Below are 13,958 nucleotides of genomic sequence, written 5' to 3' on the forward strand. Positions count from 1 at the left end.
ACATATGGACATTATTTTATCGAACTGTGTTGGATAATACAAATCCTTACCAGAACATTACCGGTTGGCACGAGGAACTCTTCAGTAGGGTCAAGCTGCAACCTGCAAGGAATCAGACAAGAGTGAAAGTCAGGCATTTGAACTCTTACGAACTACATAATTACGGCGTCTTGCCGGGAATATCGGAGTCAATATTGTCCTGGAACTCACCAATTCCTTCGAGCCAGTGAAGCAACTGGTTATCTACGCGCCCCTGCGCTCAATGCAGGATGGAGAGCTCATCTTTTCAAATCATCAGGTGAGACTATAAGAGGGGACATCCAAGGTGATCAGTGGGGAGAACAGTGGGGTGGGGGGATTTACGCCCAACTCTACGGGTGGTTAAATCCCTTTCTCCATTTGCAGAAGAATATTCCTACGGGCCAAGCAAATGAAGCTAGGTGGGCCAGTCCATTCCGTCATCTCGGCCCTACGTGTCACATTGGTGGAGACCGAAGCAGTCCAGTCCAGATCGACGCCTCTGTGGGAGCTAGGTGAGCGTAACACTGCTGTCTACTCGTCAGGTATGCCAAGCACAGATCTATTCATTCTGCTTCACCAACATACGGTACCCTTAAACTAATTATACGTTACGTTTACTTTGTTCACCACAGAGGTACAGGACGATGTTCACTGCCAACCACTGAGTGTTTTCAGCAAGCACTCCGAATTTACATTGTTACACGCATTGCTACAGGCAAACTCCTGATTAGCAAAAGGCTCAACACCCTTCAGGTAAAGCCCATACATTCTTCTATCCTTTCACCCAAGATTATATAGATTATATATTTTATTTGATTTACCTCTTACACAATTCTTTTTATGATTTCCTTTCCGGTACTTTACCAACAATTGAAAATATCTACGCATGGTATGTTACCATTTTCGTAAACTTTTTTTGCTATTGGTGTATTTACCTATGTTTTTATTGTGATGCAATTTCTTTACTATGTAATAGACTGGCCCTGATGAAGGAGATATATCTCCGAAATGCATTGGCATATTAAGTCTGTTTCTTAAGGATGTGTTGGCCGCTTCCTCACTAAGATGTCATTAGTGACCATTTTGGAGATTTTTTGTATATTTTGAGGATTCATACCCATTTGGATATCTTTTCTACATATTTAATGACTCCACAAGCACGTTTCATATATACTTTTTTGAAATTCAATATCCCAGGTTGGGATCAACAGAGAGTGACTGTGTGGCTAGTTTATTTTACCCAGTCTTCTGCTACATGTGTATTTTCGAGTCAGGGTGTCTCCAGACTCGTCACAGTCAGCTCCTGAACACTTCATTAGAAAATTCAAGAACTAGTGAACACATTTATTTCGTATTATTTATTGAATCTTAAGTGACTATTACAACGTGGAGCCCACTTATTTTTGCTGTGCAAAAAAAAAGAAGTAGACATTTCCGAGTTACGAACATTTCGAATACCCCTAACCCCTCTACCCACCACCGCTATACCCTTTAAAATGTTTAAAAATACCCCCACTTACCTGCCTTCACCTCCATGCATCAGGCTTCCCACTGCAATGTCAGTTCCATCTCCCAATTATGGGTGGGAACTGACACTGCAGGGTCCCTGTCTTTCTTTTTCTTTTTCTTTTATTGTCCCCCGCTTTCTGTGTAATGGGATTGTGGGACATCCCCGCAAGCTCCAAACCCATAATGTTGAACAAGGGGAGTGCGGGACACCCCCGCAACCCCTGCTTTCTTGTTCGACATTATGGTATTTTGGAATTTTTGAGCTGGCCAAATTCACTAAGTACATATATCCAAACACACTGTCATGTAACTAAGTATGCTTTCTTCTGTAGCCAGTTATGATTATATGTAACAGCGCCACGATGCCTCACGGCTGCTGGGCGCTATATAAATACCAATAAATAAATAAATAAATATCCCAAAAGAGTTGTGAAACAGTGGTGAGAGCCATTATTGGCGCTAAGATTGATTACTGTGGTAGCCTCTTGTTAGGCATTGGGAAAAAAGAACTTTTGAGACTTCAGATGATACAGAATGGCACAGTCAAGGCCGTTCTGGGTCTTAAGAAGTTCGATCATGTCTCCGAGGCCAGGAGAAGTCTACATTGGCTCCCCATTGAGGTAAGAATAGAATTTCGCCTCGTTTCGCCATCACTTTTGAATTTTTTAGTGGGACAATTCCCATTTTACGTGACAGATAAGCTGATGAAAAAGAAAATCACAAGGAACCTGAGATCGAACAACCTGAAGCTATTGGAAGTCCCCACTACCAACTCAGTTTTTGGCAATAGATGCGCGTTCTGGACAGCTGCACCAAAAAGTTGGAATGCGATGTTCTTTAAGCTCAGAAGTTGTGAGTCTCTTGAAATGTTTAAGAAAAAACTCAAAACTCACTTATTTGAATAGGAGGTCTTATATCCCATGCTGACAGTGTAGGGCAGGCCGTTTTGTCTTTGCCATCCATCTTGTTGGACCTTTGTCCTCGGCGCTTGTATTCCTCCGGGACGTTTTGGCTGCACCATATACAAATGAATTAAAGTAAAGTAAAAAGTAGTTTTGAAAACCCTATGTTTAGTGAATAGACAGCAGACAAACACATATTATGTGTTTGCTTGCAGGTGAGAAATCCAAAGATCCCAGAGGGTGGTGTAAGAAACAGACACAGAACCCACAAATTTGAAATCCACAAAAAAATCGGGAGAAGCTGATGAAAGAAAAATAAAACTTCCATGTAGTATTTAAGTTATACGAGACAGAGATAGTGTGGAGTTAAACGCACAAGCACGTCCTGAATTACACATTGTTGCATAAGACAAATATACCTTTTTCATAGAAAAGAAAAGAAGCCCCTGAAGAAGTTCCATTGATTAGCCCTATAGCCAAAGAGGAATGAAACATTTTGGGCAGGCTAAGAATTGTATTTTTAATAAGATAGGCATGGGCTATATAAGATTAGATTTGTAATACTTCATATTTGTATATAGCACATTGCACTTTGATGAATGAATGAGTATGAATGAATTGTGTACAATAACATTTGATATCTTGTATATTGCAATAATCAATGTTTTAAATGCAATTTCTCTCCAAAGAAAACTGCACAAACATAGCCAGAGCAATCACTGGATCTAGGCTTCACTACTGTAATGTACTCTTCCTAGGCACCTCCAACAAAAACCTAGAGAGGTTACAAATCATACAGAACAGTGCTCTCCGGGCAGCTCAAGGCATTGCCAAAAGAAAACACATATCAGAGGGCAGAAAACTAGCCCACTGGCTCCCAATAAAACAAAGAATCATCTTCAAGACTCTGACACTGACCCACAAGTGCATTCACCTTACTGCCCCTGACTACCTCTCTCAAATGATCCACCCCGTTTCCTCTACTAGGCCAACCAGATCACCATATACAAACATGCTGTCTGTGTCATTAGTAAAAAAAGCTAGAGCGGGCGGATCCAGCTTCCCATATCTCGCACCCACCCACTGGAACACCCTACCTCCCACAATGCGAGGTGAGGCCTCCCTCAGTGCCTTCCGCAAAACCATGAAAACCATCTTATTCACATAAGTTGCACCGCACCAGTGGTATCCATATCATATGCATATGTTCCTACTGCATAAACTGTATTGTAATGACTAACTGTACCAACCAAAATATCAGTTTTATGCCTTGTAGAAATCATAATGTACCACTAAATGCCACCATTCCTGTAACTAAGCTCTTGCAAGTAACAGCGCCTCAATGCCCATGGGCTGCTAGCGCGCTATATAAATGTAAATAAATAATAAATAAATAAATGTAATTAGGGTGCGGGAACCATTGGGATAATAGCAGAATTTTGATTCACTCTCCGTTTATGGTGTAGACATTAGGCAAATGGTATTTAACAAAGCATATTTATCGAATAAACTGATGCAACACTGACATAGGCAGTGCATTTATTGTCTCCGACATATGGGATGTTTTGTTCATAAAGAAGTACATGCCAGGGGTACCCATGTGTCCTTTCTTTCCCTGGCGTCTCTATTTTTTGTATAGTTGGATCTAGGAAAAACATCCCAATACAAACTAACCTTTTTTAAATCTTCTTTTTCATTGTGGTAGGCTATTTAGTTGAAAGGGACAGTCAGCTACATTTCACATCCATAAGAAACAGGAGTCCTCCGATCCCACAATATAAAAAGTGTGATAAAAAGGAGCACACAGCGGGCGAGAAACAACGCTGTTTATTACAGCTGGGCACCGGGAGAGAAACAACGCTGTTTATTACAGCTGGACAAGCAAAAAACAAACAGATTGATGAGAGATGACACCTGGGCACACATTAGTTTTATACGACAAATACAATCGGTCAAGGTATTGGAAACAGTTGCAGCTCAGGATGTTAATATTTTCTGTGTTTGCCAAGAAACTCATTGGCTAAACTATGTCATATCCTTTGAGCTAAACATATGTTAGTGAAACGTTATTGGGGCAAACATGTTAACAGTATCCCAACTCATTGCCTTCCCATGTGGTACCACAACGCTTCTCACCCCTCCTGGGAACAGTTTGCACCCCTCCCGGTAACAGTTTGCAATTAGTAAAATAACATTTGTGCTGACTGCCGGAACTTTATTATTCTGCCAGTGATCAGTACCATTGCGAAAGGAACAAAAGGAACCCTGTTTCTGGTATGAAGGGAGACATTACATTCCCAAACCTTGTGGTGGATACTATGAAGGCTGCCCACCTCCCAGGGACATTGAAACGTACTGTTTGGTTGTTCTTCCTAGGAATGCCACTCCGTTCAGCTCCCCATTCCCATAACAACATGCCGACAGGTACTCGTGGCCATGTGAATGGTTTTCTGGCTCAGGTCCATTTCTCTCTACCCCTATGTGCCTGTAGGATTGGCTTGCCTCCCTGTCATTACATCATCCCGCTGTGGCTTAGCTGCTTCAGATTGTCCGTGACCCGATGCTTGAGCTCTGTCTTCCTCCTCCCTAACCTGCGGTGTGTTGATCATCTGTTCAGGGTAGGTTTCCCGAAACGAGGCCCACCCTGGGGTCATCCCTGCTAAATGTGTTTATCTGGGATTTTTCCTTATCTCATGTGAGGAAGGCATGGTATCAAGCAGTAGACACAGACACAATGGATACAAGTTTTGAAAACCTTTAATTATGAATTTGATTAGGATGGTAGAATTCCTAACTGGCCATAACTCTAAAATGGGAGTAATCTCAACCATTAAACAATAACTAATACGTCCAAGTCAGTCTGGTCAAAATAAAAAGGCCTATACTAAGAAAACCTATACTTGCCCTTCTTCGGAAGATAACACGTGTTAAGGGAATACAAAAAGGAAAATAGTGTGTCAAAAAGAAATGTCAGAATGCCTTCAGTACCAACTCCCCTCCCCAGGTTAAACCCCACAGGGTCTAGAATGTCTCTTAATAAACAAAGGGTAGGCGGATGGCACAGTTCTTTCAGTCTTCCACACTTTGGCTTATTGGTACAACAGTTTAATCTTTGGCTTTCAACTTCTGGTAGTTCAATCACTTCCTTAGGCTTCACCGCATTAGGGAGGGAAAGAGAGTCAAAAGCTATCCCTATTCAGAGACGCATTGTAGCTAGGTCCGGGATGCAGCATGAGCTAGGTATTACAAATACTAGCCAAAAGGAAAAGTCACAGAAGGAGGGATTATTAATCCATAGAAATCCTTTAATTAAATGCTAGACAAACATCTAAAATGAGTAGTACATGAAAGTGCACAAAATACTCTGCTACTAACCCTCACAAAAATGGCCAGCTAATTGTGAAATTGTACCTTTATGGGTTTTTAAATATCTCTTCTAGTAGGCCTCATGTTGAGTTTCAGGCCTCCACATTTTAGATGTTTGTCTAGCATTTAATTAAAGGTTTTTCTATGGATTCATAATCCCTCCTTCTGCGACCTTTCCTTTTGGCTAGTATTTGTTATACCTAGCTCATGCTGCATCCCAGACCTAGCTACAATGCATCTCTGAATAGGGGTAGCTTTTGACTCTCTTTCCCTCCCTTCTGCTATTTAACCTACCCTCTTGAGTCAGGCCCCCATTCAACAAAAAAGAGGGTTCCCTTTTGCCCTACTTATTTCCGGCTTCACCGCCTTGCCATCAATACTCAGTTCATATGCTTTCCATTTTGCACAGTTCTGCACAGACTTCCCTCTGCCGGGCTCGAGCCTGTCTTGTTCTTTGTACGTTTTACCTAAGATATCTTTCACATAGACCTCTTCATGACCACTTCAACCTCTCTTTCAATATTCCTTCAATTCACAATCCATACTCATCTTTTGACACCAATACTTCTTGGTACTTATCATTCTCGATCTCTTCAATCTGTACTCTAGGCCTGTTCAAAATGTTTTTGTGTAACACCAATACCTCTTGGTATTTCCTTTCCCCCAATGCCTCCTAGCACTTGTAGTTCTTATTCGCTATTGGCTTTTCCAAATTTCATATTCAACACTGATACTTCTTCGTATTCCTTTCCCACCAATGCTTCTTGGTACTTGTAGTTCTTATATTGCCTTCTTGGCACATTTCACATCTTCTCTTGCAGCACCAATGCCTCTTGGTACTTGTAGTTCTTATTCTCTTTAACTCTTTTACTTGCCTTCTTGGCCTTTTAGTTTTTATATTTTACTTTCGCCCTCGTGGCATATTACACAATTTACATATTTCCTTTTCCTCTTATTCAACTTTCTTTCCTTTGATCTTCACTTGTAATATCTTTCAAAAAGTTCATAACATTTCAGAGAGACTTTTGAATGTGCGCTTTCCTCTCGCAGGACCACTCTGCTACTTTGTATCCTTCTCTTTTAACAATTGTTCTCTTCATTTGCATTTTATCACAACATGTGCCTCCTTCAACTCTCAAATCTCAGTCACTTTCCCTTTAATAACTAGGTTTTTGTTGCCCTCGATAACTCACTGGTTGTGTTAAATGAATTTCTCTCATCTTTCCTTCGCAGCTAAAGGCCGTTACCAATGCCTCCTCTGCTCCTCCCCTACTCTGCCGTTCACCCAGGAGGGTCGCGGGCCGCTTCCTGGTACCTGGAAGGTTTCTTTCCTCCGCTTGCTCGCCTTTGCCTTTCGCAGCTTCTATAAAGCTTACAAATCTTGCCTGGCTTTCTCTCAATCGTCTCCACTGTTGATCACAGGGAGCTTTAATAAGTGGCAGGTGTACATTATTAGAGGTATGTGCATGACTCTGCCTGGCCTCATTACAGGGACGGGCCAATGCAAGTCAGGGGAGGTAATACTTCTGATCTCATTCCTCATCTTCCTTGGTGCAGTACTTTTGTCAAGACAAAGTGGGGAGAGATTATGGGAGTTGTAGTTTCCCATAAAATACACAGGGACGGGGTAGATGGATTGTGGAAAAAGGGGGATGCAATGACTCACCATTGGGTGCTTATCCCCCAGTACAAGATGACCACCCCTACCCAGGTGATCCTCCCTCGCTTGTCCACCCCCAGGGTGGGGATCCAAAAGCAATGGCCTTTCCCTGGCCAGCTGAGTATGGGATCCCCGGGGACTGGGCTGTGAAACACCCTCTGGTTTTTCACACTCACAATAACATACAAAGGTTCCCCCGGGCCGATGGCATACACAGTGCATCCACGCCCCCCACATATCCCTGTGAGTCCTTCTTTCATGGTGTGACTGCAGTTTGTTTGTGTGCCCGTGTTTTCCCCCACCTAGGAGGAGCCCCCTCCCCTCTTGCTTATTCCCATTGAATGGTAGGTGCGCCCCCCTATCTGGTGCTGAATTAGCACCTTTAATACAGTTAATTGAGTTCTTGCCCATAAAAGCTTTATCTGGGTAAAGTCCATGTTCTCTTGTTATCATTACATTAATTTAATCAGGGCGAATATGGAACAAGTTACTTACCTGTAACTCTTGTTCTCCAGCATGGGTCTTGCATGGATTCACATGCTCACAAATATTTCCCATCATCAGACTGGGAATCCTCAGTAAAATGAAAGCAATTTAGCTTTAAGCTAAAAACTGCTTGTCTCCTCTTTAGCCTATCATTGTCACTTTGGGTCATACTGCCCTAGCCAATGACACTCGTCCTCCTAAGCTCCACAGCTGGTGGCCATCTTCAGTTTTGGTTGCACACGTAAAGTGGCAGTATCAACAAAGAGGTGCCAGAAAGGGGAAGGATGGGGGGGTTCATGTGTGAATCCATTCAAGACCCATGCTGGAGAACAAGAGTTACAGGTAAGTAACATTTTCCTTCTCCAGCATTGATTTACATGCTCATAAATATGATTACACAGCAGTACATATCCACAACCATGGGAGGTGGCAAGGCTCACAGAAGCAATACGCTTACCCCTGGAACAGACTCACCTCAAACAAACAGGTTATGCAGCACTGCTTGGCCAACCCGGGACTCCTTCCTGGAATCCCTGCTGATGCAGTAGAATCTTGTGAAGGTGTGGGTAGACCTCCATGCAGCAGTCCTGCATATGTCGAGCAGTGGAACACCAGAGGGAAATGCTGTCATTGGTGCAATGGCTCTGGTGGAATGGGCTCTTGGCCGGCTTGGAAGCGGTCTATTGGTCAGACGATGACAATACATGATACAGCCGGAGAACCACCTGGAGATGATGGAAGCCTTAGGCAGGGCCTTCACATGTCCCACAGGTACAAAATTGACAAAAAATTGAGAAGTCTCTCGAAAGTCCTTTGTGCTTGCAACATAAAACTTCAGGGCATGTGCCACGTCCAGTGAAAACAACCCCCTCTCAGCAGGCGAAGAAGGATTTGTGAAGAAAACTGGCAGCACCAAAGGCTTGTTGAGATGAAAGTTTGATGGTACCTTGGGCTTGCCTAGAGTCTGGATGTAACAGAATATGGCGCGCAGGTGGACCTTGATATACGCATGGGCAAGACCCACCTTGGCCAACGAGAGCAGGTACGGGAGAAGCTGCAGCGCTGTGACGCGCAGCAGAGAAATGTTCCTTGGCCGGCACCACACTGTAAAACGATTCCACTTGTGCTTGTAGCAAACAAGTGTAGAGAGAGCCATGGCCTTGAATATAATCTTGCATTCCAAGGGCAGTGAGTAGTGCTCAAATTATAAGGTTGCAGGAGCCAGGCTGTGAGGCTCAACGGCACTGGTTTGTGGTGCAGGATTGACCCTTCTTCTCTGGAGAGGTCTGGAAGTGGAGGCAGTCTGATGGCTGCATCTACTGACAGATGGAGAAGTTCTGAGTACCAGATCTGCCTGGGCCAACCCGGCGTAATGAAGATCATCTTACAGTGGCAGTCTCTCAGTGTGTTGATGACTCGTATCAACAGCGGAATCGGTGTAAAAGCGTACAGGAGGAGGCCCTCCCAAGGGAATGAGATGGCTTCCCTCAGACTCTTTGGCTGATTTACATGCTCATAAATATGATTTGTCAAACCTTTGGAACTTGGCGTTGGTAGCTGTCGCAAAGAGGGGGTCCCCACTCGTCGAAGAGATGAGACACTTGCGCTTTCTGAAGTTCCCATTCATGGCAGGATTGAAGGTCCCTGCTGAGAGAGTCCGCAATGGTGTTCTGGATGCCTGCCAGGTGAAAAGGGATGAGGAACATGTGTTGAGTATCATCTCCAGCAGGGACTTCATGGACCTGACTCTTACAACGGAAGCTGTTGATAGCCGTTGGACCTTTCCCAGGATGGCCTTCAGCCTTTCTTCCAAAGGAGTCGCTGAACACGAGAATGTGCTCAGCAACCAGGAAAAGTGTGTTCTGAGATGGCACTAACAAAGTCAGGATCTGGATGGTTTCTAAGGTGTGCTGAATTGTCAGTGTGTGAGAGTGGGATCGGATGAGCCAATCATCCAGGTAAGGGTAGTGGATACCTTTGCGGCGCAGACACGAGGCCACTGCGGCCTAGCATTTGGTGAACACTCTCGGGATGATTTCAGAGTGAAGGGCAGGGCCTTGAACTGGCAATGTCGCCCCTGAACGACAAAATGTAGGAATGTCCAATGTTTGCAATGAACGGGGATGTGGAAGTAAGCATCCTCCAAGTCGAGGGTTGTAAGGAAATCACCCTCCTCTAACTGGTTGAGCATGTGCTGCAAAGTGACCATCCTGAACTTTTGGGACTTGAGGAACTTTTTGAGTTGACGAAAAGTCCAGAATTGGTCGCCACCCACCTGACTTCTTCCTTACCAGAATGTATCTGGTGTACACTCAGGAGCCCCAGAGGTGCTGAGGGACCGGTTCTATTGCCCCCTTGTGTAGCATGGCTTGAGCCTCATTTAGCAGTTGTGTCGCATGCAGTTCTTGTCACGCGATAGGAGGAATGTGTTTGCATTCTTCCTGGAATTCCAAAATGTGTCCCTGTTAAAGGATATTGAGCACCCATTAGTCGGTGGAGATCTTCTGCCACTGATTGACAAATTGCAGTAGCCGGCCTCCCACTGGGGTGCAGTCGGTCCTGGGCCAGTTCAGACCTGCTTCGGCATCTGCGTCCTCTATGGGGGTGACAGCAACGCTTGGTGCCACTGCCGTGTGGTGGAGTGGGAGGGCTGATAAGGAGGGTGAACCCTTTAGATGGCCTGGAGACTCTCTCTTTAGAGGTGTGAAAGGAAGGCCTCCTCAGCTGAAGGGTGCCCAGAGAACAAGCTGTCTCAGTGTCGGTCTTAATGGACCGTAGAATCACGTCGACTGCCTTCCCAAACAAGTTGTCGCCATCAAATGGCATGTCGAGTACCTTGGTCTGCACATTCACGTGGAAGTTGGTGGCCTTGAGCCAACTCTGGTGGGGGAGGGCTACACCGTTGCCCATCTGGCAGAAGCCTGCAGTCTGTGATAGCATGGTATGAAGCCACCTCTCCTTCCTGGAACAGGGCTAAGGCTTTGGCATTCTTATCCTTAAGGAGGAAGTCGAGGATGGGCCCCAACTTATACCACAACTCCCTATCGTACCTTGACAGGATGGCGAGGACATTGGCGGCCTTGACTGTGGATGCTGCCGTTGTGATAGCGGCAGCCAATACCACTGAGTCTGGTGAGGGCTGGGACCTAAGGCACCTAGGGGCCGAGTCTACAACCCTGTACTTCTCCAACTGGTCTCTTTTCGCAGGGGTGGAGTTAGGGGCCTTCATCACAGCCAACCCATCCTCCCATATGTCATCCAACAGGGGAGAAGAGACTATGGTTTTCTTGGAGGACTTCCGTGGTCCAAATTGGAAACCTTCCCTCTTCTTTTCCTCTGGCACTAGGTTGAACAGCTTTGCAGCCCTAGAAATCAATGAGTGGAATGAACCGATTCCGTCTGGCCGAGAGGCCCTGGTGGGCACACTGCCATCAGGGGATTCCCCATCCACGGGAAAGCAGTCATCAAACTCATCCGTGTGAGTACCGGTTGTGGCGGTATCCATGTCAGTATCCATCAGAGCTGCTTACTCCACCACAGGGGACAGAGCCACCAGTAGTGGCAGCTGAGCCCGAGGAGGCCTTCTCGTCAAAAAAGGGGTGGGAGCAGCAGGCATTGCTGCTGTATGTCAGCCACCAATGTGTGCAAGGTGGTCAAGATGTCCAAGGACATTTCCCGTGGTGCAGGAGCAGGTGCAGGAGCCAGTGCTAGGCCCCGTGGAGGGCTAAACGGCTGGGAAGGCTGGTGGGCTGGCGAATTTTGATGAGGCCTTGGGCAGAATGGCGTTGGATTCCACTTTGCCCCCTTCCTGATCTCAGTAAAACCCCTCTGGCAAGTCCTCCTCAGAGCTGGTGTAGATTGCTGGAGACCTCCTGGGGATCCCAGAGGTTTCAGAGTGAAGAGAGGCGCAGCTTGCTGGGTCGAGGCAGGAATTCCTGAGCTGGAGGCATATATCTCACCAAACCAGATCCCTTAGGGAAAGAAGCAATGACTGAAGCCTGCGGAGCAGGAAAAGGTGCCGTCATCAACAGGACCACCGTCTGAACCGCTGACCCAAGTCTAGGCAGCAAGGAAGCCCTGGGCGTGGGAACCGTTGCAGTGGTAAAGGTGACGGTTGTGGATGAGCCCCGTCGTTTTGCAGCCATTGAAGTAAGAGCAGTCTTTGTAGACAGGGACATTGTGAGGTACTCGCGGACAGGCTGGTCATCGACAGGGTGACGGTCCTGGTGGGTGAAGTCATCGACGAGGCTAGTGTCGACGATGGTGGAGCCGGCAACGGACGTTAGAAGACTTGCCCTTAGATGAAGACTTGTGTTTGTCCACTGACGCCAGCGATTTTCTCACGGATGAAAGTTGCCCGCCTGCTGGTAGGCTAACCGTTGACGGCACCAGTGATGGTGACCGCCACTCTCTCCGCTGGGTCTAGCAGCCGCAGCGACCGCTGATGGCGAAGGCATTGGAGTGTGTGACTTTGCCTTCTTTCTAATCTTCTCCAAGGAAGCATCCTCAAAGGATCTCAACCTCTTTTTATCTGAGGGAGCACATTCTTTAGACCTGACGGCCCTGGAGGCCTTACATTCTTTGATCCATGCCACCAACCTCCCATGGCGGTCCTTCCGTGTCTTCGATGAAAAGGATTATCAAATCGGACATCTGTCCACATCATGGTTGGGATGTAGGCAGTAAATGCACATGAGGTGCCGATCCTCGATGAAGATATTCTTCAGGCCACAGTTCTCACAGGGCCTGAAAATACTTTTCTTCACGGTGTCCGCCATGGTGTCGAAGTGAAGGGCCATCATTGTTGGTACAGATTTCTCTTTCTCCACAGCTGTTCACTAATTCTGCCTCCTTTAGTTGACTCTCTTCAATGCAAAGGACAATGCTTTCAGACTTTTGCTTGAAAGTTAAACCGCTTTTGGCTTGGGACCAGATTCTTTCCTTGGCTGTGACACCATCCTTTTACCTTTCCTCTCATTCTATTGACCAACATGTTTCTGTCCATTCTTCACTTAGTTTGCAAGGAGTGGATTCTTCTTGCGCAAACAAGGCCCAGAATACACTGCATTTTCTTCCAGCTGCAGCTGGATCAAGGATCGCCTTAGCTCCTTCCAGTATTTCTATTTCTGATTAATTCCCACTCACATCTTCTAGATATCCTTATCTGGCCATATGAAGGTTGAGTAGTTGAAGCACCAGAGGATGAAATGCTAGAGGTAGATAAACACTAACCTCTAACAATCCAGTTATCCCTCCACATAGCTTAGATACAACACTGTCACAAGGATTGACATTAGTTTTAGCTTTTGGTTCACCAACCTTCCCCTTACTAACGCACGTACCCTTCGTCTTTCCACATTACACTACACACACACACAGACACACACACCACCCAGCAGACACAGCAATGGCATGGCCGGCTAAATATAACCTGCCTCTAAAGAACACCCATCAACCTCCAAACCTCACTGAGCAACTCCCACAGTAGAGCTTTCCACACAATGCAGCCAAATTCTTATGAGCAAACAGACAATCGAAGCATCCAGCCTGCTTGCATCAGCACCTCAGGTTTTGCATCGTGCCTCTCCCTCTATTCCAGCTACCTCCAAAACCTCTTCCTCTCTCAGAGAACCTAGCACCAACAGGAATTGCAAATTGAAGATGTTTTGCTTTACAGCAATTAGTTGGCCATGTGCGGATTACCTATTCATGATTTGTAGTACATCTAGTCCAGCTCTGTCCGGCCACAGGGCTTATTTTCTCCCCACCAGCCATTTACTGCTTTAGGACTGTCCGGTATCTTTAATGATGAGAGGATATGTTTGACCCTAGTTGTAGGTGGGACATGAATTAAAAAAAATATTTCTGTAAAAAGGACACAAGTAGTCTCCAAAACATGGACTCACCTGCAGTTTAGAAGAACTGTGCTGAGGAAAAGCTTGACTTGAAGTAATATAGACTACTGAAGCACAACCTGCATATGAGTGCTTTATCTAGCAAATAAGTCACCAAAC

The 13,958-nt window shown here is 45.6% G+C and overlaps 1 protein-coding gene across 1 annotated transcript in view; it reads right to left on the reverse strand.

The window, feature by feature from the left end:
• CCDC83 (coiled-coil domain containing 83) overlaps positions 1–13,958 on the reverse strand; it is a 472,571-nt gene that overhangs the window by 87,327 nt on the left and 371,286 nt on the right. The window lies entirely within an intron of this gene.

The sequence above is a fragment of the Ambystoma mexicanum genome, chromosome 7q (assembly GCF_040938575.1).
Source record: "Ambystoma mexicanum isolate Mex_15411 chromosome 7q, UKY_AmexF1_1, whole genome shotgun sequence".
Lineage (NCBI taxonomy): Eukaryota > Metazoa > Chordata > Amphibia > Caudata > Ambystomatidae > Ambystoma > Ambystoma mexicanum.